Here is a 25,569-nt window from a genome sequence, read left to right as displayed (position 1 = left end):
AACTTCATTTAAATTAGAAAATAATAATGGTTCCCAAAATATTTAGGAAGTGCAGAAACCCAGCTGTATCCTGCCCGTGATGGGTCAGTGTGCATGCACAAGCCCAGGTGGGGAAGCTCTGTTTCTCACCCCAAGCAACTGCCTCCACAGGGCTGTTTCCAAACTGCTGCAGCCCAGCAGGATTTCTTCCTTTTTCCCTGGATTTCCTTTGCTGTTCTTCAATTCTAGCACCACCCCAGACCTCCAATACTGTGGGAAAGGAATTTGCAGGTGGCTCCGTGCTGTTTCACATGTCCCTGAGTTAGAGATAATGAGGAAACAAGCGGTAGAAACAAAACCTTGAAAAAGGTTGAGATGAAGTAAATTGGCTACAGTGTTAAAGATGAGCTTTGGGCAGTGGCCAGTTGCTGGCTGGCTTGAGGCACATGTCTGAGGGTCTCTAACCAATTGTGTGACAGATTCGGGCACGTGGACAGTGCGTGGAGCTACAGGGAAAGTATATGTAGTAGTGAAAAGGGGCAATAAACATCTCCTGTTCTTTCTGTGTCTTGCATCCCTTCACAAGACTGCCTCTGCTTGCCCTGCAACACTCTGCTCAGAGGGGCTACACCAGAGGCTGGAGATCCCTGGTAGAATTGAAACCAATCAATATCCACCATTAACTTTTGGGTAGAAACAGAGATTGACTGGGAAAGACTATCTATACATTTTCTGATTTGAGTCAAGCTATGGGCCTGTGGAACTGAAACTGCTCAGGGAACTCTGGAGGCTGTGCTAAAAAGAACTTGATTTATTGTGCTTATGTTATGGAGGAATAGAAACTTCTCTGGCAGTGGGCAACAAACAACCATCTATGGGATTGCAGAAAGCAGTGATGTTAAAGAACATAAAATTGAAGATATTTCTTAATGACACCATTTGAGAAAGCCAAACTGTCAAGCACTTCATATACTTCTTATATATATATGCAGTATGTCAATGCCAAGCTCTGGATGAGCTGCCACGCTGGACCGGCATCCCCACTAAAATGGGGCATGGAGAAACACCCCTGAGAACTCAAAACCCACCTGAAAAGCAAGAGGAGACCTATAGATACCAGGAGACAAAGCCAAACTGGGGAGCAATAAGCCTGTATTCTCTGTGCGAGAGTCAAAAGTACCAGCACATTGCTTATCCCATTATTTTATGGACTGCTAGACTGCAAACCAACACACCCGGCCCTCAGCATCGATCAGAACAAACCTGAGTGGTTTCCTGTATCGCTGCACCAAGCCCTGGAGATGAGGAACATCTGTGTTCTCCATGCTGGGACCCACACGGTGCAGAAATGGTTTTCCCATTCAGGGGAAACTTACGATGTTTTGAACTTTTCTGTCCCCATCAGCCAAAAATTCAAAAAACAGGGAGAAATGGAAATCTCAGCCATTTTGTTTTGAATAGAGCTCTATAAATCATGCAGCCTAACAAGCAAAAGTGTTTACTTTAAATGTCTTTGTTTAGATCTTTGTTCTAAATTTACAACTTTTACTGGCTTTAAATAAAATCCTTACAGTTGCTTATATACAACATTTTTCCTTGGTTTAATTTTAGACGTGTACAGCTAAATGTTAAATATGCATTACTAAGTAATTGAAATGTCATAGTCCTAGATTAAACTTCTCTAGTGGAATTAAATTAAAGGTTTCTGCTCCTGGTTTAGAGCAGCACAGTGTGAATGTTTTATAGCAGCAGCAAAGCCAGAATTACAGGTTGGACTCCCAATCTGTGTGCATGACTAACACCAGGAAAAACAAAAACAGTTTGAACTTTTGAAGGCTGGAGCCAAGGAACAATAAAGGCAATGTAACTTACTTCAGAGCCAGCTTTCTACTGGAAAGAAGCAGCTCCTGCTGTGTCCCCATGCTCCTGTGGCTTGGAGCTGGGGGTGCACCCCAGGGAAGATGCCCAGAACCCTGTGGCTGTGACTGCACACTGTGTCCCCTGCCTGGAGGCAGCCTGGAGGCAATGCATGCTCTCAGGTAAGCCTTTTAGGGAAAACTAACCTCCCTCAAACAGTGGGGTGCTAAATTCCAGCCCCTGTATTGTGTTAGCTCTGGCTCTGTCGGCAGTGTGAGGGAAGTGGCTGTAGGAAGAGGCTAAGGAAAAGCCTCCTCTGAGTTTTCCCATGCCACCACCGACCCTGGGAAGAATTTATGTCTGCCCCCATATTTAGCACAGGAGGGAAATGCCTTCTTCAGCAGGAAGGACATGTGCTTGACCCTCCTCTTGTCATGTCCCAGTGTGCAGGACAGCAGTGACCTTCACCAAAAGGGTGAGGGATGCACCACTGCTGGCTTTTGGGCACAATGTGGCACTTCTGAGCTGGGCAGTGGTTGGCAGCTACGGTAGGAAGCAGCAGAAATGCTCCCTGCTGCTCTGGTTTGGTTTTAAACTCTCATTCAAGTAGTGAAGAAGTTTTTTATAGCATCCTCTCTCCTAACGCAGACCATCAGCAGTCACCTTCCCCACCATTAGTTAGAGGAAAGGTGCTGCCCCTGTTGTAGGGAAGATTGGATGGTGATGTGTGACTTGGGCCCTTCTGGCATTGTAATGCAAAACAAAACACCCCATGGAGCTTAGCTGGAAAGCACTGTTCTCCGCTGGTCGCTGGTCGCAGCTCCATTTCCTCCTCAGCATCTCAGACACATTCATGACATGCCAGAGAGTAAAATTTCCCATTTCCTTCCTCAGCTAATCCTGGAAGGGGCAATAAATAGCAAGTGGAGTCTTTTATAAGCAGATATTAAGTACTCACATCCGTGGCATGTTACTAAAGTTATACAATAATTTGCTCTCAGAATATCTGTTTGTACAAGTATTGTTCTGGTAGTTTTGCAGTATTTGGCAGGTCTCTTCTGCAGAAAGTCTTGCTGCTCCTGTGAAGTTTCCTTTGCAACAGTGTCTCTCCTGCTGTGATGATTCCCTTTAGCTGGAGATGATGAGGAAACAAGCAAACAAACAAACAAACAAATATTTCATGTGAAAAGAGATCAAGCCAAATAAAATTATAGAGTTTTTCAGGACAAGTCTCAAAAATGGTCAGTATTTTTAACCTGAAAGGACAGAAGACTTAAGAATCTTAATCTGTTAATCTGTTAATACACTTCTTGAAATAGCTTCATTCAAACAAATATTTTGGATAAATGGCAACCATCTGGCATGATCTAAGGCTCTGCTGTCCCGTGTATGTTTTGTGCATGCTGCTTTTTCAGCAAAAGGAACAAAGGGCCACCAGCTGCAGAGCACCTGATCCTGGAGAGCACCTTTCCTGCAGAAGGCCTGGAGATGTCAGCAGTGTCAGTGGGATGGAACAGGTGGAAAAAAGTGCTGCAGGAGAGTGTCCAGCACTGAATGTTAGTGAGAGCCTGAGTGGGGGGCTTGAGCAGTCTCAGGGCAGTGGATATGGGAGAAATGGAGGTTGAAGAGATCAAGGGCTGTCCAGGGGCAGCTCACTTAGGGAAAGTGCTGGGCATGGTCCCAGCAAAGAGGGGACGGAGTAAGGACTGGAGGCAGCACGGCGAAGGGTGCTGTGATAAGTGTGTGTGAGGGGTGTAATACCAGGTGTGTAAAGGTTGCAGATATTGCTCCTGCTGTGTGTTTTGTGGGGTATCATCACAGCAGCATGGTGCAGCTGTCTGCAATGACTGGCAAATATCCTTCTACAGAAGAAAATGAAGCACGGAGGCACCTTGTGGCCTAAAGTTAAAGTCCTTGCCTGAGTGTCATAGCTCTGGTTCTGGGCCAGGATGTGCATCACAGGGCTGCTATGAGTTATGTCAGCTGCTCACAATGTCCTTTCCTGAAAAAGCATCCATATCCTGCTCTTACAGAGCCCTTTTCATCTAAGTTGGAAAATCAGGGTGCAAAGCAAAGTCCGTTATTGCTATCTCAGAGTCCTGTGAAGACAACACACCAGAAAACCAACCTTGCACTTGTTTGTGAGCACAATCTCACTCCCTGGGAAGAAGAATATAACCTGTGTTTCACTGACCACATAGGATTACAGAGCAGTCAGCAAACATACCTGCAACTAAATGCTATTTACTGGTTGCCAGTGTCCTGCTGCCAAGGCTGGGGTGCACCTGGACACTGCCAGCATTGCCCATGCATCACCAGAGGAAGCAACCTCCATGCCAAGAGCGATGGGCAGCATCCAGGCTCACTGGCTGCCGGGGGACATTGGTGCTGACAGGACCAGGCTGCAGTGTCAGACCTGGCAGGGAGAACGTGGCTGCGATTAAATGCATGATTGTCCTTAATACCCCTGCATCTGTCCCTGGGCCACCGCAGCGCATGTGGCAGCTCAGGGGTTTGGAACAACCACAGCCCAGCGAATGCAGAGCAACCAGCTCAGTGCTCTCCCTGCAGTGGGGCACGGGCAATGCAACGGGGTGCCTTGCGCCCTGCCAAAAGTGCCCCAAAACGGGGAGATGAGGGATGCTGGAGAAGGGAATCAAAGGACCATCCGGCGGGGGCCGGGGGGGCTGCTGGGGCCGGGGCAGCTCCGGACGCGTCCCCAGACGGTGGCGCTGGGTCCCCGCAGTGCGCACAGCCCGCAGCGGGCAGGGCTCCCGCCGCCAGGGTTTGGGTTGTTTGAGGAAAATCAGCCAAATTGCAACAAATGAGTGTGTCTTGCCATATATACATATGTATTATTTTTTTGTCTTTCCCAGAAGTCGGTGAACTCCTGGTGTGCGCAGGTCTGCGAGGGATTCCCCAGAGCAAGGACCTCTCAAAGAGGCAAAAAGTAAACTGGGTTCTAGGAAAAAAAAAAAGAAAACGAAAAAAAAAAAAGAATAAAAAAAAAAAAAGAAAAAAGAGAGAGGGGGGGTGGAAAGAGTGTTTTGTTTGGCAGAAATTCCCTTGGTTTTACTTCAAAGCAGTGCAGCTCAGTGAAGCTGCAGAGAGCAGGTGACTGTGGTGGGGCTCAGGGGCAGCCCCTGGTGAGTGTGTGCAATGCCCAAACACGTGGGCATGGGGCAGGAGTGCAAGGCCCCTGCAGCCGTAGTGGTGGGGCCCCTGTTTCAAACTCTGCTGGTGGCTTTAGGGATGCTGGTTCCCCTGGGTTTGATACTGCAAGGGGAATGGGAGCATGTTCTGTTGTGGTATCCAGTAGCTAGAACCATCCTTAAGGGAAAATGGATCATGTCTCCCTCCAGGGGATGGAAAAAGCAACTAACTCGAAGCCTCTGCATGAGATATGAGTTTGGATGTGTTCACTCCTTTGGGACCCATCTGCTTGTTCATCTCTGTGGCAGCTCTCAGGGGTTATTTTGATCCTCTCTCCTTTTATTGCAAGATGTAGGACCCTGGTGAATTTTTCCAGCTCATTTCCAGCAGCTTGGTTTTGGGGTACCAATTGAAATACCAGATTCAATGTGTTTGCAATAAGGCAGACTTTGGTCCTCCCTTTTCCATACATGATTTGGCTTGGCTGCTCTCTTTCCTAACTTAGAAATGTCAAAAGCCTGTGAGCTCTCCTGCACAGGTATTTCAGAAAGGCTGAAAGACAAAATCAATTTAAATGCATTAACTCTTATGAGTTTAGCTCAGTTTTCTTGAATATAAATCACAGAGCAATTTAAATAGATCAACTCCTGCGAGTTTAGCTCTGCATCCTGAATGCCACAGAATTAAAGGAATCTGGTTTCATAAGGTCTCCGGGAAGAACACCGATTCATTGAACAAAGCACAGATCTCAGCACAGGCCTGTGTCTAGTGGAAAGAGCTTGCTGTATTGCTTAGCTTGCTGGCTGGTGCTTATCTCCCCTCAGAATTTCCTAAAGCAGAGCAAACAACATTTCACTACGTACTTCCTCAGGCAGGAGTGAAATGTAATTCTGGTATAACAGAAAAGCACCACTGCTTCTGCAGTAATGACTTGGAAAAACCTACGGCTGTGGGGAAAGAAATGCCATTTGGTGCAGTGGAGATGCAGCTCCCCTCTTGCTTGGCACTGGAGCAGAGCAGCCCTTGGGCAGGAGGGTCCAGAACTGGGTGCTGCACCAAGGATGGCACCCATGGGCTTCTCTCCACTCCTGCCACCTGGGTCTGGGTGTTGCCACAGCACCACAACATGCAGATGGCACTGCTGTGGGGGACCGTGTGTGCATGAACGCAAGAGTCATGCTGCAGGCAGGGGGGATTTCTGCTGCCAGATTCCCCGCAGAGTCATTCTGCCTTGAGAGCCAAAGCAGCATCAGCCCCGCGAGCCTGCTCCTTTTGGCAAGCAGACTGCTGGCTTTTTGTGTGATTTGGAAGGCAGTTTGCAAAGCCATGGAGGGTTGCTCCTACCTGGCACAGTGCTTGGAGGGCGATGATGGGTCAGGAGAATGGGCACTGCTATTGCACCGTAAATCCAGCAAGGATTTCCAGAGATAAGGGCAAGGGGGCTGAGCCACGGGAATTCTCTGTGAGATACTTCTTATGCCTTATTTTTATAATTGCATTTTTATCAACTGCTGTCATTAATGACAGCAAATGCATAATTAAAATGCTAGCAGTCTTGCAATGATCACAGCCTCCAGATCTCCCAGATAACATTGCAGAACAGATGCCCATCCATGATAAGCATGCAGGCAATTGTCAGTGGTAAATCCGCTGATTGCCCTCAGCACAGGGTTTATGTGAGGAGGCCTTAGCTCTGACATTCAGAGCCTGTCCAGTGTCCTACAGCAGGACAGAGTAATTTAAATAGATTAACTCCTGTGAGTTCAGAGCAGTTCACTGTAACTGAAGGACCTCTGCACATGGTTGTAATTGAGACTGGCGCACAAAGAGACCAACTAACCTCCATTATGTGGAAGATCACTTTCAGTATGGTTTATCTCTGTTTTTCTAGTGCTTCTCAGGTGTCACAGCCATCACTGCTTTTAGATGTAAAACCTTGTAGCAGGAGCAGGGTAGAAGAAAGCCCTTAGAGCAATGCCCCAGCTATGCCATTTGGCTTGGAAAGCCATGCACCTGTCCCTTCATGTGCTGGCCTGGATCCAGCAGCTGCTGTGGGCAGGGACCCTGCTTCACCCTTGCTGCTCCCCCTGCCCATCAGGGCCATTGCCTCCAATGCAGCCCTACTCCTTCCCTGCAGTCTGTGCATGCCTTGGATTGTACTTGGAAACACAAGAGAGAATCCTGCTTCCTTGCTGATTACAACCCCTCGTTTGTTATTCCAACAGCAAAGTCAGCATCTAATTCTATGAAGCCCATAGATACAGACTTGCCTTTTCTGGGACAGCGTATACATCCCCAGGCAGATACACTCCATGCATATAGCACAAAGACATAAAGAAATATATCAAAGAACAGAAGAAAACATTTTAAGAGATAATATCTGTGTATGAAAGTCCCAACGAGTAGCTATCTATATGAATCTTGAAATAAAGGAGCCAGACCCTTCCCAGAGAAGCTGCAGCTGCATGTTGTGGGCAACCTGGCCATCCCACTGCCTCTTCCCAGGGCACATGGCCCCCACAAGCTGCTGCTGGGGGCTCAGAAACACAGGCTGAGTGGGCGCAGTCTGCATTGCTATTCAGCAGCAAGCATGAGGTGCCCTGCCAGCCTGCATTAAAAGCAAATATTGACATTTGGTGAGGAGAGAACAGAAACTTGTAAATAGCATTTGGGATAAAACTTTATTTAAGCAGGCAGAACCTTTATGCTCACAAGCAATGCTAAATCCAGCGAAACCCAAATGTCAGGCCGTAGCCTTTAAAGAACAAGACAAACGACCACGGTAAAGGACACATTACAATAAGTAAAGCTGAAATCATCAGCAGCCCTTGGAGCACTTAGATAGAGGCTGTTTCTGCAGAGCCCCCATACAAGCGTCCCTGATCCCCCACCATCATGGTGTGAGGCACAGGACATGCAGCAAGAGCCAATTCCCAGCTCATGCAACTGAGGATGACCCTGAACCTAAGGGAGATGACTTCTCCTCTTTCTCCAGCACATTGCAATGTCAGCAATGTAGTGGCACCAAGAGCATTTCCATTAGCTGTCTCAAGGCAGAAAAGCAGTGTGTCCAGGTTGTTTCTGACGGCTCACATGCCAGCACCCCAATGTTGGATGCAGTGATGTCACCCCCAGCACGGGTGAAGGAGGACAGGCACCCCCCTGGGGGATCTGGGCTGAAAAGAGCTCCTCCATGTGAAAGAGGCACAGGAGAGCATTCCCAAGCAGCCACAGGGGCTTCAGGGGAGCACTCAGTGTTGGTGCTGACAGGGGAGGCTGGGATGCTGATCTCCACTTGTTCAAGCATGCAGCTGGAAGGGGGCTGCCCCTTCCCCAACCATGGTCCCTGCTTGCCAGTGCTCTTTAAAGGAAAAGGGGCACAGCTGAGCACAGCTGCATAACAGTGTTGAGGTTTGTGCCATCATTTGCACTGAGGCAGTGCAGATCCCAGCTGGATGCACTGGCAGGGCAGGGCAACATTCTCTGTGCTTTGCCAGCCATATGCTTGTGCCTCTAGCTAGCACTAAAAATAGTTCACTTTCATCAACGTCAAGTTCATCACCAAAAGGGAGCAAGCAGATTTAATTTATTTGAACTTCATTTCAGCTTCCTCTGGACTTTAAGGGGGAAATTCAGGCCAGGGTTATTATTGCATTTATTATTTATACAGGATGGAAAGCACTGACAGCCGTCTTAGTGGAATTCATCAGTGTTCAGTGTTTGCTGGGTGCTGGGTGTGGACCCCGTTTGTGACCCCTCAGATGGAATGAACCAGGAGCAGCAAGGAGTCGCTCACCTTCCTTGTAGGTGCCCTCGGCACTGAATTTAGGCCCAACTTGAATTAAGCTGCTCAAATAAGTGTTCAATTAATAGCTTGCCAGGCCTCTGCATAGCTGATGGCTGTGTAAGAATTTCATGGGGGCTGGGTATCGTGGTCCTAATCTGAGAAAATGTCAGGGCTCTGGTTTCAGGGACTTACCACTGCACTGATGCAGATAACACTGCAGCCTTGGCTCGCAAGCAGACTATTGTGGGAAAATGCTAATGTGACTTTTGCTGTTTATTCACTGTGGGCCAACACCAGCAATAAAGAACCACAAATTGTACCTGTCTGTAGATAAGACAAAGGCAACTCTGCAGAGTGACTTCAGAAATCCAGAAGTAAGGAAGCAGAAGCAGCACGACCCAGAGACTTTCTGTAAACTTGAGGTGTAGAAATGTACCCTTTTATAGATTTCCTGGAGAGCTGATACCATCAGTCCTTGCTGCCATCACATCCTGGGCTGCATTGTCTGCTGGCAGAGCTGGAACCTGTTTGCACCTTCAGCCTGAGCAGCCTCATGCCAGCCAGGAACTTGTTTCAGGACTCGATGTTTGGGCAAAGCCTTGGTTAGCAAAGGTCAGCAGTGATGGGAGAGGCCTGTGGAGAGGCCAGCAGCTTGATGTATTGTTGTGCCCCGGATCAGGACACAGGGTGTATGTATCAAGTCTTTTTTAAATTGAAAATTATAATAATAATAATAAAGAATAAATGGGAAATGCCAAAACATTTTGCTTTGGGTCAGTGCAGCACTGCTGGGGCTGCCTGCATTGCCATGATGCCCAGGGAGGTGTCGCATAAAGACTCAAGTCCAGGCCTGCCCTAGGGTGCCAGGCACCTTCTTAACCATCATTCAGTCTAAAAGTTTATCCCTGCTCTGTAAACATGGCCAGGTATTTTCTCAGAGCATCATGTACTTGCTCATGTACATATAGAGGCAGCTTGGGGCCTCCTGCCTGCATCCTCTTCATAGGACACAGCCCCTGGCAGGTGTGGGGACACATGGCTCTTGACATGATGGCTCAGCCAGAGGACGTTGGAAAAGTTTTCGACATAATTCTGCAAAATGACAGATGTCAAATCTCTAAGAGCTAGCACAAAATGAAATATCTTGCTTCTTGGTAGGAAGTAAGTGCTTCACACGGTATTCCAGTAGAAAGCACTGAGTTGGTAGACACCACATTATCTCCTGAAAAAGTTAAACTAAAAAATCATGAACTGGGTCCTTCTGGCAATGTGCAGACACAGTGGCTTCCCAGGGCTTCCTCAGAGCAAAGCTGCATCATCTTCTCATTGTGATCTCTCAATCACACCTTTCCAGATCAAACCAAAAAATAAAAATAAAAATAAAAATAAAAATAAAAATAAAAATAAAAATAAAAATAAAAATAAAAATAAAAATAAAAATAAAAATAAAATAAAAATAAACATTATTGGGGAAAAAAAATAATCCTGCCTGGTAACTTGGAAGCCGCTGCTCAGTCAGAGAAAGACTCATCTTTATCTACAGAGCAACAGCTTGCTCCAGCTCTCGCCTCGGGGATTACAGATGTGCCAGCGGTGCTTGGGGTGAATTACTCTCCCTTTGGGGGTTGCCATCCACCAGAACCAGCTGCAAGGTTCTGGGAAGGCTCTCAGGCACTCATCACCAGCCCTTGCAATTTTTTTTCCTCCCCCAGCAAGGAGCATACCTAGCCTTAGACCACAGCTGTGTTAGAATCCATGTTTTTGCAGAGGACCTGTGATACCAAATTGCTGTATCCACCCCAAGGAGCTTAGAACAGGGAAAAACCCAGGCCAAGCCATTCACAGCCACTGCCTTCCCCAGTCCCCAAAACATCCAGACGCCTGGAGCAGTGGGCGGCAGGGCTTCAGGGAGGACCTAGCATACTGGTGCTGTGGAGCCTTCTCATTCCCAGGGATAACACTGCTGCTGATAAGAGACAGTTTCCCACACATCCTGCAGTTTACATAATAATTAGCTTCTATGTTAATTCCCCGAGGGGGAACTGAATTATAATCTGGAATGTGACGTATAAAGGGTGTAACTTAATTCCTCAGAAGCCTTTTCTGCAGTAGATGGCTATCTTGATTATGCTGTCTACATTTCTAGTTGAATGTTTGCTGAAGAAGTCATGTTTGTTGTCTAGATACAATGAACACTTTTCCTGCAGCCGGCACTGACGCAGCAGCTCTGAGCTGATGGAAGAAACAAAATAGCTCTGTGTGGGTTCAGGAGCAGAGCATCTGCCTGGGTGCAAAAGCTCCAGACATGCTCCCTGCAGACACAGGGCAAGGCACGGCACATCTGCACTAATTGCTTCTTGGTCACAAGTACTGGGGTTTGAAGTATTGACAGGTTTTTCATTTTTTGTTTGGTTTGGTTTTTGGATGTGTTTTTCTAAAAACTTCACATGATGGCTGGGTTTTGTAAAAAGACATTTTTCTGATACCCTTATCAAGTGATTGAATTTTTTTGGGAGCCACGTAAATTTCAGTCACCCTTTGACTATGTTCTAAAAAAAAAAAGGTGTAGGGAAAAGTGAAAGGGAAAGAACTGGCGTTTGCCCCATGGCCAGCAGCTTTGCAGCTGATGGATGCCCAGCTCTTGGTGCTGTCCTCAAGGGCTGGCACATGCCATCGGTCAGTACCGCTGGGGCTGTAGCCTGTGGCAGGCATGAAGTGAGGGTGGGCTGGGAATGTCTCCATATCTCCCCTGGCCTGAACTGGCTTCCTTCAGGCCCAGGAAGACCTTGAAGTAGAGCCCAGGCAGACCTTGAAGTACAGCCCAGGCATCTCCTCCCTTTTGAGAAGAGACACTTCTCAAAACAAAACCAGAGAAGGTGGCATCACAGCTGTGCTCAAAGCTGCTCAATCTGCCCAGAGCACACAGAGCAACATCTCCCTGCAGTTGCCTTGATTTACCCAGACTGAGATATATGGTGGGATGGAGCATTGTATCGTGGTATTGAGGTCCAGCAGAAGTTTCAAAGTGCCAGGTTATGTGATAGAAGCTTAAATCAATGATGAAAACAGTGAAGAATAAAAATATCCCTGAGTATATGTAACACACTATGTCACATCTGGTTACATGAGTCATTTTCAAGCACAGCATTTCTTTGAAGGAGTGGGGCCTCTGATGTTATCTTTGTGAAATTTTAGCAGATGGGCTTAATAGCACACACACACAAAAAAAAAATCATCTAAATACACACACAAGGAATTGCTTATGTGCAATGAAATGGGCAGAAGATATTTAATTGCATCTGAAAGGGAATAACATCCACATATGAATTCCAAAAAAATCACTAACTATTTAGTTTTGTAAGCCAGTTGGAATCATTAAGAGCAAAACATCCTGAGGGCAGCAATGCAGTATCTCAACAAACTCCTGAAAACAAAACAAAACAAAACAAACAACAACAACAAAAAACATGCCAGTGATTTTAAAGTTAGAGGAAGTATTTAAAGAGGCACAAAATGTACTCGCCAAGTGCTCAGATGTGGCAATTGTCATGTGTCCATTTCCCCTTTGGTCCCTTGGGAATCTCCTCCAGTGAGTGGCTTCACACTGCCCAGGAGGATTAGCCGTGTCCAGCTGAGAGCAGCACACACAGAGAGAGCTGTGACCAGATTCAGAGCTGGGGTGTTTGCTGGTTCATGCTGCCAAAAGCCACCACTGATTTCCCCAGCTTTTAGAGGCTTTTAAAGGGTTTGTTGTCGCTGGCCTCTTGGAAGTGTCAGCACGTCTATTGCTGAATGTGGGACTGATCTCCCCAAAGACACAGGTTCCTTTTGATTTGAATTAAGCTTAAAGACACAGAAATGAAGAGCTTCTACCTGAGAGACTGCAGGGGAGGAATCCAGTAGAGAAAACAAAAGCAAGGTGATAGCATTAGTGACAGCTTTTGAGCAGAATGGCCCTGGAGGTTTTGTCTTTGTCCTAATTTTACACTATTGGTTTCATACCTTTCCTTGTATCCTGAGGAGTGTTATTACAAGATATAAATAGCTGTGACTGAGAACAGAGCAATAGCTTTGTCTCTTCTACAGCAGAGACAATAACTATGGAGCATTAAGCAAGCAAAAACCCCTTGAAATAATAAGCCAAGCTGATGGGATCCATTCACGCTTGTAAATACAATTATATTCTGTGGCAGTATGTGCACATTCAGATGAATCTGAATATGAGACTGATGGAAGAAGGCAAAGGGATGGCTCCTCTCTGTGCTCCCTGGGGGCTCTAGGCAGAAGCCTGGAACCAGCAGAGCACAGCCCCAACCATGTCCTGTCCTCCTCCCAGCAGGGAAGCTGCTGTGAGCAGAGAATCATGAAGACATGGGAGTCGCATGAAGCACTTCAAACTGATATAACAAAAAGATATGGATGCAGCTCAGTGCTGTTGGATTAGATCACTGTTCCTACTGTGGCAACAGAGCACTTTAATGCCCATGGCCACTGGTGTGACCATGCCTGAGACGAGTGGGGCAGATGCAGCAGCCTCAGAAAGGCCAAGGTGTATTTCAGAGCAGAAGCTGGAAGCTTGCACAGCGCACTCATGTTTCTGTGTGCATTTATCTTGTGGTAAACCTTTTTCTGTTGGTCTGTGCTATGCCAGGCATCATCTCCGTGTGTGTGCATTCAACCCTCATTTCCTCTCTGCCTGCTTCCTTGCCTTGCATTTCAATATCTCTTTCTGGACCTTCTGTGCTATTTCTTGTAGATCACGTTGCTCAATCGCCTCCAGAAACTGTCACAGGACAGCAGTTATCCTTGGTCTTCTGCATTTTTTGTGCCTCTTCCTACAGCTTTCCTTTTCCCAGACAGTCATGCTTTCTCCTCTGTCAGGACACTTGGTCTCTTTTCATTTCCTACTTCTTCAGTAAGACACAGTATTGCAAGGGAGCAGCTTTTTTGCACTTCTCACTCACTCACTCACTCACATGCAAGCAATAACCCCTCTGCTGTGTGGATGCTTTTCTTGGCTGAATTTTAGTGTCAGCTGTTCCTCCTGTGGCTTGCAAATACGTGCATAGGCCAAAGTCAACATGCAGGACACTGCCTTGTGTCCCTGGGCCAGCACAGCTCTGTGGCAGGGACCAGCATGAATTCAAGGGAGGAGAGTAATGCACAAAAGACATGCACTGGCAGACCCTCTCTGCTTGAGCAGCATACACAGTTCTTCACTGGAGCGAAAGCAGAGCAGAAAGGAGAGCAAATGGCTCCCACTGCCACTGACCCACATGCTGCCTCCTGCGCCATCCACAGCTTCCCACTGCTCATGCACTCATGTTTGGGTTAATTATTTTTTGCATTTAGCAGTTAGAGTTTTCTACCGCTGTCACTCCAGGGAGCAGTCAGTGAGAGGCAGGGCTTGTCACAGGGAGCTCACATCTCCCAAATGACACATATTTTTGCTTTATATGCTAGTTACATTCAGCATTAATTGCCACACTATCCTACCATTATTAAAGATTTATAAAATTCTGCCTGTTTTATCTTTTTCATTCAGGATGCTTTGAATTATCTCCACAAACTATGAAAACAAATGTTTTCCCACTGGGCTGCACATTGCTAACCACAGACCTGCCCTAGCAGCAGCTTGTGTAGGTCCCAGGCTGCAAATCTGGACTGAGCTCTCCTGGGGCTCCTGGGGAGGACCTCTGCCTTTCCCTGTTTCCCCCCTCCTCCCCCAGCTTCATAGATGCAGTATCCCAGTGTCTCAGCTCCTCTGCACAAGCCCTGTACTCACAGAAACCCCCTGAATACCCTCAGTGGTATCAGCGTGAACTGGGGCCAGCCCCCCAGTGCTGCCCCAGGAGTGGGAGTAATTTCTATCCCCATGTTGGAAGTGGCAGAAGGGCTTAGATCCCTCTTTACCTCCTCAATGTCCAGCTCTTTGGTGACATTTCATTTCTTAGGAATACTATTTTTTCCTCTTACACCAAAATAGTTTTATTCTAAATCACAGACATTTCAAGGAATTGGTGTGTGGACCCTTGACTGTTCATTTATTCCAAGCACATTAAATGAGTCATAAAATATACAAAATTAATTATGCAATAGATTTGTGGATGTCACTGGATAGGATTCCCAGAGCTGGGCAGGGAGAAATGTTGCTCTTCCAAAGGTGAAGTGAGACATAGCAAGGAAGTTTTGCTCTTGAATGTAAGGTTGCTTTTTATATTGTTACAGCTTTCTTTAAATCAAGAAACACCCTTAAAACAAACAATCAAAACAGGAAATTGCAAGACAACATAAAAACAAGAAGAAAATTCCTAGCAGTGACACTCCTGGAGTTGTGGTGGTTTGAGAATCAAAATGAGATAAATTTGATGAGGACACAGCGTTTGCTATGACAATGATACCTGCATGGCTTGCTGTCACTGCTGGCAAGCAGCAGGTTCATATCAGCAGGGAAAAGTGTCGTTCTATTCCATGGTGTGGGAGACTATTCCCTCTAACCTCAACCTTTATATTCCATGGTGTGGAAGACTATTTCCTCTAACCTCGACCTTCCCTTCCTCCAGCTGAGAAAATATTTCCACCTATCTCTTGTTCCCCTTTTCTTTCAAACTTTAGAGAAGTCTCCTCTGGCAACAAGGTACTCTCCTCATTGAAAAGAAAAGCTATAGACTATTTTTAGCAGCTTGATTTCAGAGGTCTATGTATTCAAACATTTATTGGAAATCCACTCTTGTAAGGGTACACCTATTCATTTATAGCAACTCCATGTTTCTTCTGTCTGATCATGTTTTTTCTCATTCTTCCATTGAGTTCCAGATGAAAAAGCAACTTTTACAACCCCCCTTCACACATTTTCCATGTTCATGCTACATGTAGAGTAACTGAGAACAATAGAACAATGAAATAAAGAAACAAACAAACTTGAGTGACATTGCTAAATCATGCATGTAAAAGGAGCACAGCAGGTGCAGTGGCTGTAGCAGAAGGAAGTTATATTAAACTGCAGCACAGGAGTGGCCATAGCCTGGGCTGACCACTGCATCTACCACCACCGAATTGCCCTGCAGTGCATGGATGCTCCAGCAGTATCGGCACTTCTTGCAAATTAGCAAGCTGCCAGCGATGCTCAGGGCATGAGGCAGCCTGGCTGCTCTCCTCTCTGGGATGCACAGTTCCTAATACCTTTTTGTTTGTTTGTTTCTGACACTGGCTTTGTGTTTTTCAGTACCAGGATAGAGTCATGCTGCAAAACCCAAGCACAACAAATTAAGTGAGCTAATGTATATCCAAATCAAATAAATTTGTAGCTGCCACTGAAACGTATTCAAAGAGCAATTGATTTGGGATTGCTACAAAGTGCACAGTGACTCATATAGTTTTTGAAGTGGTCTGTGCCACTTTTATTTATTATGCTATTTAGCATATGTAATATACATGTATGTTTGGTTTCCTTACGAGCTTTCTACAACCTCTGTGTGTATGTGTGTCTGTCTGTCATTTGTTCTCCCCAGCTACCTTGGAGGTGACAGCCTGGAGGCTGCCTCCCATCTACAGCACCAACAAGGGTGTTGTGGCTCCGTGAGAAAGCTTCTCTGCCTACACTTCACAGTGGGACCATCAACATACACCCCATGATTCTGGCCAAACCTGTTCCCTTAGGCCTGCATGGGAACAATGCCCAATAATGCTGATTTCTGTCCTGCTTTGGCTAAACAAGGGCTCCACACTGGTGGGAGCTCCTACCTGAGGAGTAGTGGGGAGAGAGGGTTTCTTAGACTTCTTCAGCTGAAAACAAACTAACAAACAAACAAACAAAAAAAAAACAGACAAGGTTTTGGCAGGCTGCTCTTCTCTTCTGAAGCAAAAGCAGTGAGATAAGTGCTAAAACCTCCTGCTCTCCCAGGGTTTTGCTGTTCATTATATAACCTCCTTAGAGAGGTGTGTTTCATATAGACTCAGGTTATACAGCCACAATCTCTCTTTATGTTTAGGGATTATCTATAATACCTTGTCCTTACAGCAGTCCTCACTGAAATATAGTTTACTTAGGAAATACGTGCAGTTCAGCCCAGTCAGCGTCAGGCAGGGATTTGAACAAATGTCACGGGGACATGGTCCATATTTCTGCAGCCTGCCTGTGAAGACACAGCAGGATGCTGGAAGGGGCTTGGAGAACCACAGGTGAAGAACAGCAATGCATTGGCATCAGCACAGTGTCCAGATATGTAATCTTCTCCCTGAGAATATTCATAGGTGACTTTAAAATAAAGTAAGATCATAACTGAATTGATAAAGTCACTAACGGACAAAATACATGTGCTCCTATCAATATGAAAGGAGAAAGGAAGCAAAGAGGCAGAGCAGTCCATCTGGTATAGAGAAAATCAATTATTTCAGAAGTACGGTGGAACATCAAGTATACAGTGAAACACTGAAGTTTGTCTTTAATGTCTTTCTACTTAGCCACAGGCTAAAATTCAATAAAAATTCAGATGCTCTGTATTAAAGAGCACATGAACAAGTGTGAAGGATGCAATTTTCCTCCTCAAAAGAGACTCACAGCACAGCACTGCATTCAGCCCAGGGCTTTTGGGATCTGCCTCTGGGTCACTGCATACAAACTGCACAAGGAGATCAAGAAGAGGGTTAAGAAACTTGGCAATGATGCATTAAGATAGCAGCTCTGAGGATGGACAGAGTTATTCTCATTCAATGAGAATCCTCATTTCATTTTCCAATAAACTGATTCTTCCTGGCCAGAGGCGCATTGCCCCACTGGGGTGCATGGGCTGGCCAGGAAATAGAGCTGGGTGATAACAATTATAAAAAACAATACTCTAAATTTCTCACTCAGTAAAAAAAGAGATAAGCTTTTCAATATTTTCAGGGAGCCCTGCATGGCACAGCATGGTTCTAAGCATTCTAGCAGGCTGGAAATAGAGGAGGCTGATGTTCCCCTGAGTGAACATCATCTCACATGCTTGGGTAGAGAGAAACGACTTCTGCAGCAGGGCTTAATGGGGGTGAAAAGATATACCCAGGAAGGATGAGTGGACATCACTCTCTGGAAGGACCCTCTTTTGTCAAGGGATTGCACATTGCAAACTGTGCCCCTGATGGGAAATATAGGAACAATTTCCTTTTCCCCTCTTTGCCTGGACACCTGGATTAGAGCTTCCCTGGCACCGAAGGGATTGCTGGAGAGCAGACGTCCAGGAAGCCTGAAAGGAAAAGGAGGATCTGTATCATAAAGCCCCCTGAATCCCCAGCTGTGCAGGCTCCAATCACTGAATAAAAAACGCTGTCACAGAGCCCAGACAACAAAACACCAGAGAAAAGACAATCAAGACTTGCTTCTGTGTCTGATTTTAATGGCATGAAGATGAGCACTAGCTGTGCTTTCTCATCAGGCACTTGCAACTGTCTCCAGGATCTTTTCAGGGATATTTTAAAAATGCCTGATCAATAGTTTAATGGAAATTATTTTCAACAATGTGTTGAACTAAATGAAGCATGGCTTCACTGACCCAGTCATCCTGTATATTTGTTTTACTTCTGATGTTTTATTTCATGGGGCTTGCCCCTGTACAGTATAGACAAGAGCTATATTCACAGCCATCATAGCTCTGCAGCTGTGACCAGTGTTAAATAATGAGTTTCTAAAGCAATTGGCTGCGTTTACCTCTAGTATATATTGTGATGCCAAACACCTATAATTTCTCTGCCAATACTGATGACCTGTAATTTACAACCCCCATTTAATGCTAATTCATTTTGTCTCATTGAAGGGAGAATTGCATACTGCTGAGAATTTCTGCCAAAAAACAGAGAATCAAATTTTTAAAATTAGGAGACTATTTCCTCCCTGGCAGCAAAGCAAGCAGGGGGTTTACAGGCCCAGAGGCACAGTGAAGAGGGTCCATGGTGATCAAGATTTCTAGAAGTATTGGCAGTCTTTGCTGTGCCCCCTTTTTCTCATACACAAAATGTAGCTTTTACATCTGAGGAGAGGAGGAGCTGAAAATGTGTGTAAACAACAAGAAACATCCAAGTCAATAGGTAGTGGATGTGCCTGCCAAGCAGCTTTTCAGGGATCTTCCATCATTTCTTATCTTCTACCAGAAAGAATGACCTAGCAATGTGTACTAAGCTCATATATTCAGGAGCTTTTGCTCTTTCTTTCCCTACATGGCAATACACTTTATGGGAAATTGAACAGAAGTAGTGAAACTGTGATATTTTGGAGTGATTGCTGCTGTTTATTGCAAAATGTGCCTCATGAAATGAAGCCCATATTAGACAGCTCATAAAGGGAGTAAATCTCTGGTCAGAACAGAAATCCCCAGGCAGATCTTGCGGAGTGATAGAGCTGTTCAGTGTCTGGGCTGTGATGCTTATGAGTTGCTCATTTCTCTTCTGATGTGTGTTATGTTGTATTTTTGTTTGTGACTTTTACCTCATTTCATTTAGTTGGGCTCAAGGGAGGGGGTCCTTAAAATTCAATTCAGTCCTCTCTGGTCTTGCAAATCTTGGTGTTAACCAGTTCTGTGTGCAAGTAGCTGAAATGTTCTACTACTGCTAATGTAAAAGATTGGATGGTTTCTCTGTTTTCCCTCCACAATCAATACCTTTTTGCTAGTCTGAAAGATAAGGGCATGGACTTTTAGTGCAGTCACAACTCATAACTAAGGATTTATATCTATACAGATTCTGCATACTGTAACAATAATATGCCCATTTCTTGAGGTTCTGATCCTGTGTGCACACTATGATATCTCAGTGGAACAAGCATTTTTTGTGATTTATCTCTGAAGAAATAACAGCAAATAAATAATTCACTGCTCCTCCTGCAGTCCAGCTTTGGCCTTGTAGCTGTGTCTAAATCTGTCTCTATTTTTTGCCTTGGGGTAGCAGAGCATTTAAGTTTAACAAGTGCTCTATTGTTTTTAGGAATATCTGAGGAGGCAATACATTTTGCCCTGTGGCAACTTGAAACTTCTTTTTGAAGTATCACTTTTGGAAATACACACTGGATAGTCCTGTATTGTTTCCATGACCTGGTTCAGGAGCAGTTCAGTGTGTACTAAGCTTCTTTACTAGTGGGTCAGCTCAGCTGATTAATGAGAACTTCCAAATCACTGACAGTTACTAAATTCGCTCCACTTGGAACCATTGAGCTGTTTTTGCTTGGAGACAGATTTGTTAATGTATTTGCTGGCAGCAATCAGTAATTTATTTTATATTGATTGTAATCTTTAAGTGGAAATCAACCTAAAGATGGATTGCTTGAGTGTAAGAGTTATTAATTGCTGTGGAAAGACTTAGCTTACATTCTAGGGAACAAGAACATACAGTTGTTTGCTTGTACTGCTTTTGTGATGTTAGAAGTAACAGTAGGTCTTCTGCTAGAACATAGCTATACTGTGTCATAACCACCTTTGATCAGATCTTGTGCACATCAGCAGCACTCCAGAAATCAGCATGAGTGTTTCCAGAAGACAAGAAAAATCTTGCTTTTAATCATTTGTTCATGATAGTAAAAAGCACAAATGACAGAAGTCTGTATATTGCTTTGATATCATTTGAGAAATGATAATTTAATAAGACGCACAGGAGGTTTTTTTTTGTTTGTTTTTTGTTTTTTTTACCCTTAGTGCTCATGTAGAAGGAAACAAAGATGTACTGCTTTCTTCTATGGGAAGAAATGTCCAGACGCCAAGCTAGTCTGGGTTATGCCACATAGCTTGAGCAACAGATTGCACTATTCTATTACTTCATCCAAATTCACTGTTTTCCCTACTGCTCCAGGGGAAATTCTATACATAAGCCCCATATCTGGCACAGGCCATTTTTCCTGCATCCTGTTGAACTGTGTTGGCTGGAGCAGAGCTTCCTCTGCTGGTGCTTGTTCCTTATCCTTCCCTACCTGTGGGAACAGGAAGGGAGGTGAAAGTTTGCTTCTTTATCCTTCCTTACTCCTGGCAAGACAAGGAGTGTTAAGCTCCCTGTTTCCTCTTTTTAAGTAAGTTTTATGACTCAAAATCAAGATTATTTTACTGAAGTTTGAGAAAAAAAAAAGTAAAAAAAAAAAAAAAAAAAAAAAGTAAAAATTCCTCTTGTTCTTAAAGTCTACCTGCAGTTATACACAAGGAATTGGTACCATTTGCCAGTGGGGAACAAAGGCATATAAATGTGCTATTATAAACTGTTTAGCCTGGAACTAATCTATGGTGATGGAAATAGTTATCTTCAGTGACTAGTGATTCTGTGCAAATCATTTTGTAGTTATTGCCCAAACCAGAAGAACAGTGACAAATTGTAGAAGACATTGATTAGCCCTGGATTGTTGTTGGCTCTTGGAACTTATATATGCTAAAAAATAAAGTAATTATTTAACAAATGATAAAGCAACCCCATGATAGCACCTCAAAGCTTAATGTTTGCATGTTTTGCTACATAGGTATTTAAAGAAAAAAGCTAGTACATAGTACATTTTGGAAATGTGTATAGCTGAACCTGAATATTGTTTTTTGCTCTTTTCCTTTGACATTTTTTGGAGCATTTCGTTACTTGCATTGCTTCACTAATTGCTCAATAATGAAAAAGTGCTACATTTGGATATTTTTTCCCAAGACAGTAAGTTGAGATAGAAAGCAAAACCCTGGAAAAAGGAGCATGAATATACAAGTTTGGCTTAAAAAGTCAGATAACTGAAACTTTCAACTTGCTGAAAATCTATGATCTATGTCTCAAACTCAAATGCCCACCCCTCTCCTTACTGTCTCAGAAATTAAAAAACAGAGATACGCTGGAAACAATACAACTCAGAAATTAAGTAGCTCGACTACTCTTTACAAAAATATATCTCAAAGACAGCAATGAAAGAATTTACAAGAAAATGCCTTTATGACTTACAAATAAATGTTATTGCAGAAAAACACCTGAACTGCCAAACAAACAGCTTGACTGAGTCCTCTGGCACTGCCTACAGCTTTGCAAAGCTCCCTGCCTCGGCTGACCAATTACCAGTCATCTGACAGATGCTTTTATTTTGATAGCATAAAGAAGTCTATTTTTAAAATATCTGTTCCTCCATATCTAAAATTCTGCTTCATTGAGATTAGCTGGAGGAAAAAAAAAGCATAAGGAACTGTAAAATGACTTTGGAGGAAATGAGCAAGCTTCATTGCTATATATTTTCTTTGAAAGAATTCCTTAGAAGTAAAGGAAGAGTATGGCCAGGGACTGGAAGACTGCAGTTGATAAAGGCTTGTTATTTGTCAGTGCTTATGTGTCCAAGGAAGTCTTTCAAAACACTGAAGATGAGGAAGTCCTTATTATAAATGTAAATGTTGCAATCTTACAAGAATTTGCAAGACTAAGAGTGTAAAACATTTTGTTTGTCCACCATAATAACTTGTAGACTATGCAATGGACCTCTGGTGATGAAAGGAAACAATGGGCTCTCTCTTCCTGACTTTACTCATTTATACAAAGCCTATATGATATAAAAACAAGATCCACTGTATTTCTTATAAAGATTAGCTCAATCAGCAGTCTTATTATTTGTGACTTAAAAAATTGTATTAAAACATCAGTGTTATTTTTAATTTGGTCCTTCATGTTCCCAAATTATAGAGGTTACTTTAGCACTAGACAATTTAAGGATGTAAGTGGTGCATTTAGGTCAGATACTGTCTTAATAGCTATGTTAAATTTTGCAACTACTCAAAATTCCTGAGGCATTTAAACCTCAGATTGCACTGGCTGTCCTTCTCTCTGCCAGAATGTTATTTACTGACTGTACTCCCTGCAGAACTCTCCTCTGATTTTCCCATCCTTCCTTTCACTCTCTTCACATTTCATTTATCTTTTCAAACTTCCAAGGTTTTGATCAATTGTATATTGAATGTTTTTGCTTTTTTTTTTTTTTCCACACATGTTGAATTTTAATGCTCAGTGGCCAAAATAATTCCCCTTTCCTACATATTTTAATATCTTGACTGTTTCTCTCTAGTGAAATGCTCCATTTACATTGAAAATATTTCTCTGAGAATAGCAGTGATATTTATGCTGATTTGTTCCTTGATCTGTTGCATTTTTGCCTGGAAGAGAAGGGCAGGCTGTCAAAACAGTGTGTGATTCTCTGCTGCCCCAATACTGTCATTTTTGTGGTGGGAGATTGTACCAACGGCTAGGAGAGGCAAGATATTAAAAGTGGTATTAAAAAAAACCAACAGTTGTTAGGTTGGTGTTTTACCCCTGTTGCACATGAGGAAATGACTGTGAATGGTGAAAAAGGCTGAAAATCAAGGCTTGCACATGAATAGTTTTTCTGTATTGTAACTGTCATTTAAAATGCTAGTATTGGACAGCACAGAGCAGACAAATATTTCCTCTTCTAAGGACAGAGGAAAACTGTGATACATCTAGTAGTTTTGTGTGGTCAAACATGAAATTTCAAACAAATTTCAAAGACATTTCAAATACCTTTTGCACCAAGCTTTAATATATTTTTAGTGTAATTTATTCTGAGGGCATGTCTACAAGATTGCATACAAGTCACTCACCCACCCAGCTTATAGTTCTTTCTCTGCCCTAAAGCACCAGCCTGGAAGGTTGACACTTCCCTTTTTCCACTTTGGGCACCAAGCTTGTTGCAGTTTGCACTTCTGGATTGGGGCACAGCCTCTCCTTGCAGGAAATATCTGGGAAATGGGAGAGGCACTTTCATGCTGGGCTTTCTAGAAAATGTCTGCTGCCTCGTGACTGCTGCTGGAAATGGAGATGGAGCAGGACACTGTGGTGTCTGCCTGTGAGAGCTCCCCTGAACAGGTGTAAATGTGGCTTTTTATTCCAAGTTAATAAAATGACTTGGAAAAAATGGCTATGCGGGATTTGCTGTGCATTAGTAGGGACCAGACCAGTCCATGAACTTTGCAAATATGGTGAAAGATGTGCACATGGATGGAATCGAGATGGCTATAGCTGTGGGTGAGGTGGAAAGTCGAGAGCTTTACCAATACTTGAAAGGGATGATTTCTTAATGGAAAATGTTTTCTGTGTTTAGCGATTGACATACATGCACATCATCTCTTATTTTTTTCAGGCTGTTACTGTGGCATGAATATGCAGATCTACTGGAACAGAATATTTTCACTGCAGAGAAGGCATGATGAACGTGATCCTAAAAGTAACCATTTTCCAAACTGCAGCACACAAAAATGCCAAGAGGGGAATGGGAAGCAAAAGCAGGGCTCATGGACCACATGAGCTCACTTCAAGACCTAGTGGCAGAGAGATGCCCCTCTGTCTAAAGCATTGCCCTTGGACCACTTGTAGAAGGGGGCCTGGATTGTACAGTTCTCTTTGGCAGTCAAAGCAAGTCAGAACAGCTGGGGAAGGGCTGCTGTAAGTACGTGTCTGTGGGTACTTACACTGGAACTACTTACATGCTCAAGCTAAGTTCACCTGCAAATATCTGCAGAACTGTGAATAATGAATATACCTTGTCACAAGCAATTGAAGCTTAATAGAGCTTAGTTCCTCTTCCACCCAAGTTCTGCATTCAGCTTTATAATAGACTTTGTTATACTTTATGGCATATGTTCAGAATGAGATGCTTATAGCTCAGGCGCTGGGTATGAATTATTTTTTCTTTTTAGATAAATCAAGTAAAATTTTGGAAGGAGAAATACTCTTGCTTAATGGGTATTGTTCTCTTTGTCTAATTTGTAATATTAATGCAAAATGGCTGTAAAGTGAGTATAAATGCGGTTGTCTGAACTGGTAGTTTTGTTCATTCCTTGTACTGCTGTTAGATGTTGAAAATACATAGTGTGATAATAAATTGTGCTCAATGCAGTTATCAAATGTCAGATTTGTGTACTTAGAATGCTTTTTTTGAAAGGAATTACACTATTTGTAGACTTTAATAGGAAGCATTTATGATTACAGTGTGGTGGTAAAGTCATGTATAAAGGACTTAACCTTGCAAGTAGTTTTATATTAATAAATTTGTGTATTTGTCTTGTGTCATGTTTATAGTTTGAGATGACAGAGAGATTCTGCAGCAAATTTAAGTTGAATTTCTCACAAAGAAATACATAACAGAGATATCAAAACTTTGTAGAAGAGTGTTTTAGAATAATTTTATTAAAAAAATAACATTTGAGCAGCTCTACTACATGCAATTTCAGTAAGACTGCATTTCACAAAAAGTGTGAATCCTTAGTGACAAAACATAGGTTAGATGCACTGAGATTTCCAGCCCTTTGCTTTCCTTGCTGTGCTGTGGTCTCCTGGGGGTTTCCAGAGGAATTTTCATGGGCCTTGGTGCCGTGAGGCCCTGCATAAGCCTCAGAAAACTTGCCTGGTGTTAAGGGTGGAACAGCCAGAAGAATACTGGAACACCTGATTTGTTTGCCAAGTCCTTTGCAAAAAAAAAATAAAAATAAAAAAATGAAATGAGATCGAAGAACCTGGGCTGTAAAAAAAACTCACCTTCTGCCATGTCAGCAAGCAATGAGGGTCAGAAAGTTTCTGTGTGGCTAGGAATGTGGGATCGGCCTGAAACTTGGACAAGAGCCTGTGTTAAATGTGCACTGGAGACACTACCTTGCCTTGTGAGTACAAAGAGCTGCAAGAGCTTTGTGTTTAAAGGGTACGTGCTTTATAACTACAGTCTATTTAAAACATAGATTTCGCTTTCTTTCTAATGGAGATAAGTAAGGAGAAAGATGAAGAACTCAGAATTACAAGCCATTTGTAAAACACTGTGAGTAAGCAGTCCC

The 25,569-nt window shown here is 43.7% G+C and overlaps 1 long non-coding RNA gene across 1 annotated transcript; it reads left to right on the top strand.

Moving 5' to 3' along the window:
• Positions 1–521: 521 nt before the first annotated feature.
• LOC110354714 (uncharacterized) lies at positions 522–24,811 on the top strand. The gene is made up of 2 exons (XR_002406934.4): positions 522–2,018; positions 23,886–24,811. It is a non-coding gene; the product is annotated as an uncharacterized lncRNA (long non-coding RNA).
• Positions 24,812–25,569: the final 758 nt, after the last annotated feature.

Source organism: Anas platyrhynchos, chromosome 10 (assembly GCF_047663525.1).
Source record: "Anas platyrhynchos isolate ZD024472 breed Pekin duck chromosome 10, IASCAAS_PekinDuck_T2T, whole genome shotgun sequence".
Lineage (NCBI taxonomy): Eukaryota > Metazoa > Chordata > Aves > Anseriformes > Anatidae > Anas > Anas platyrhynchos.
This window is presented reverse-complemented; position numbering and strand designations above follow the sequence as displayed.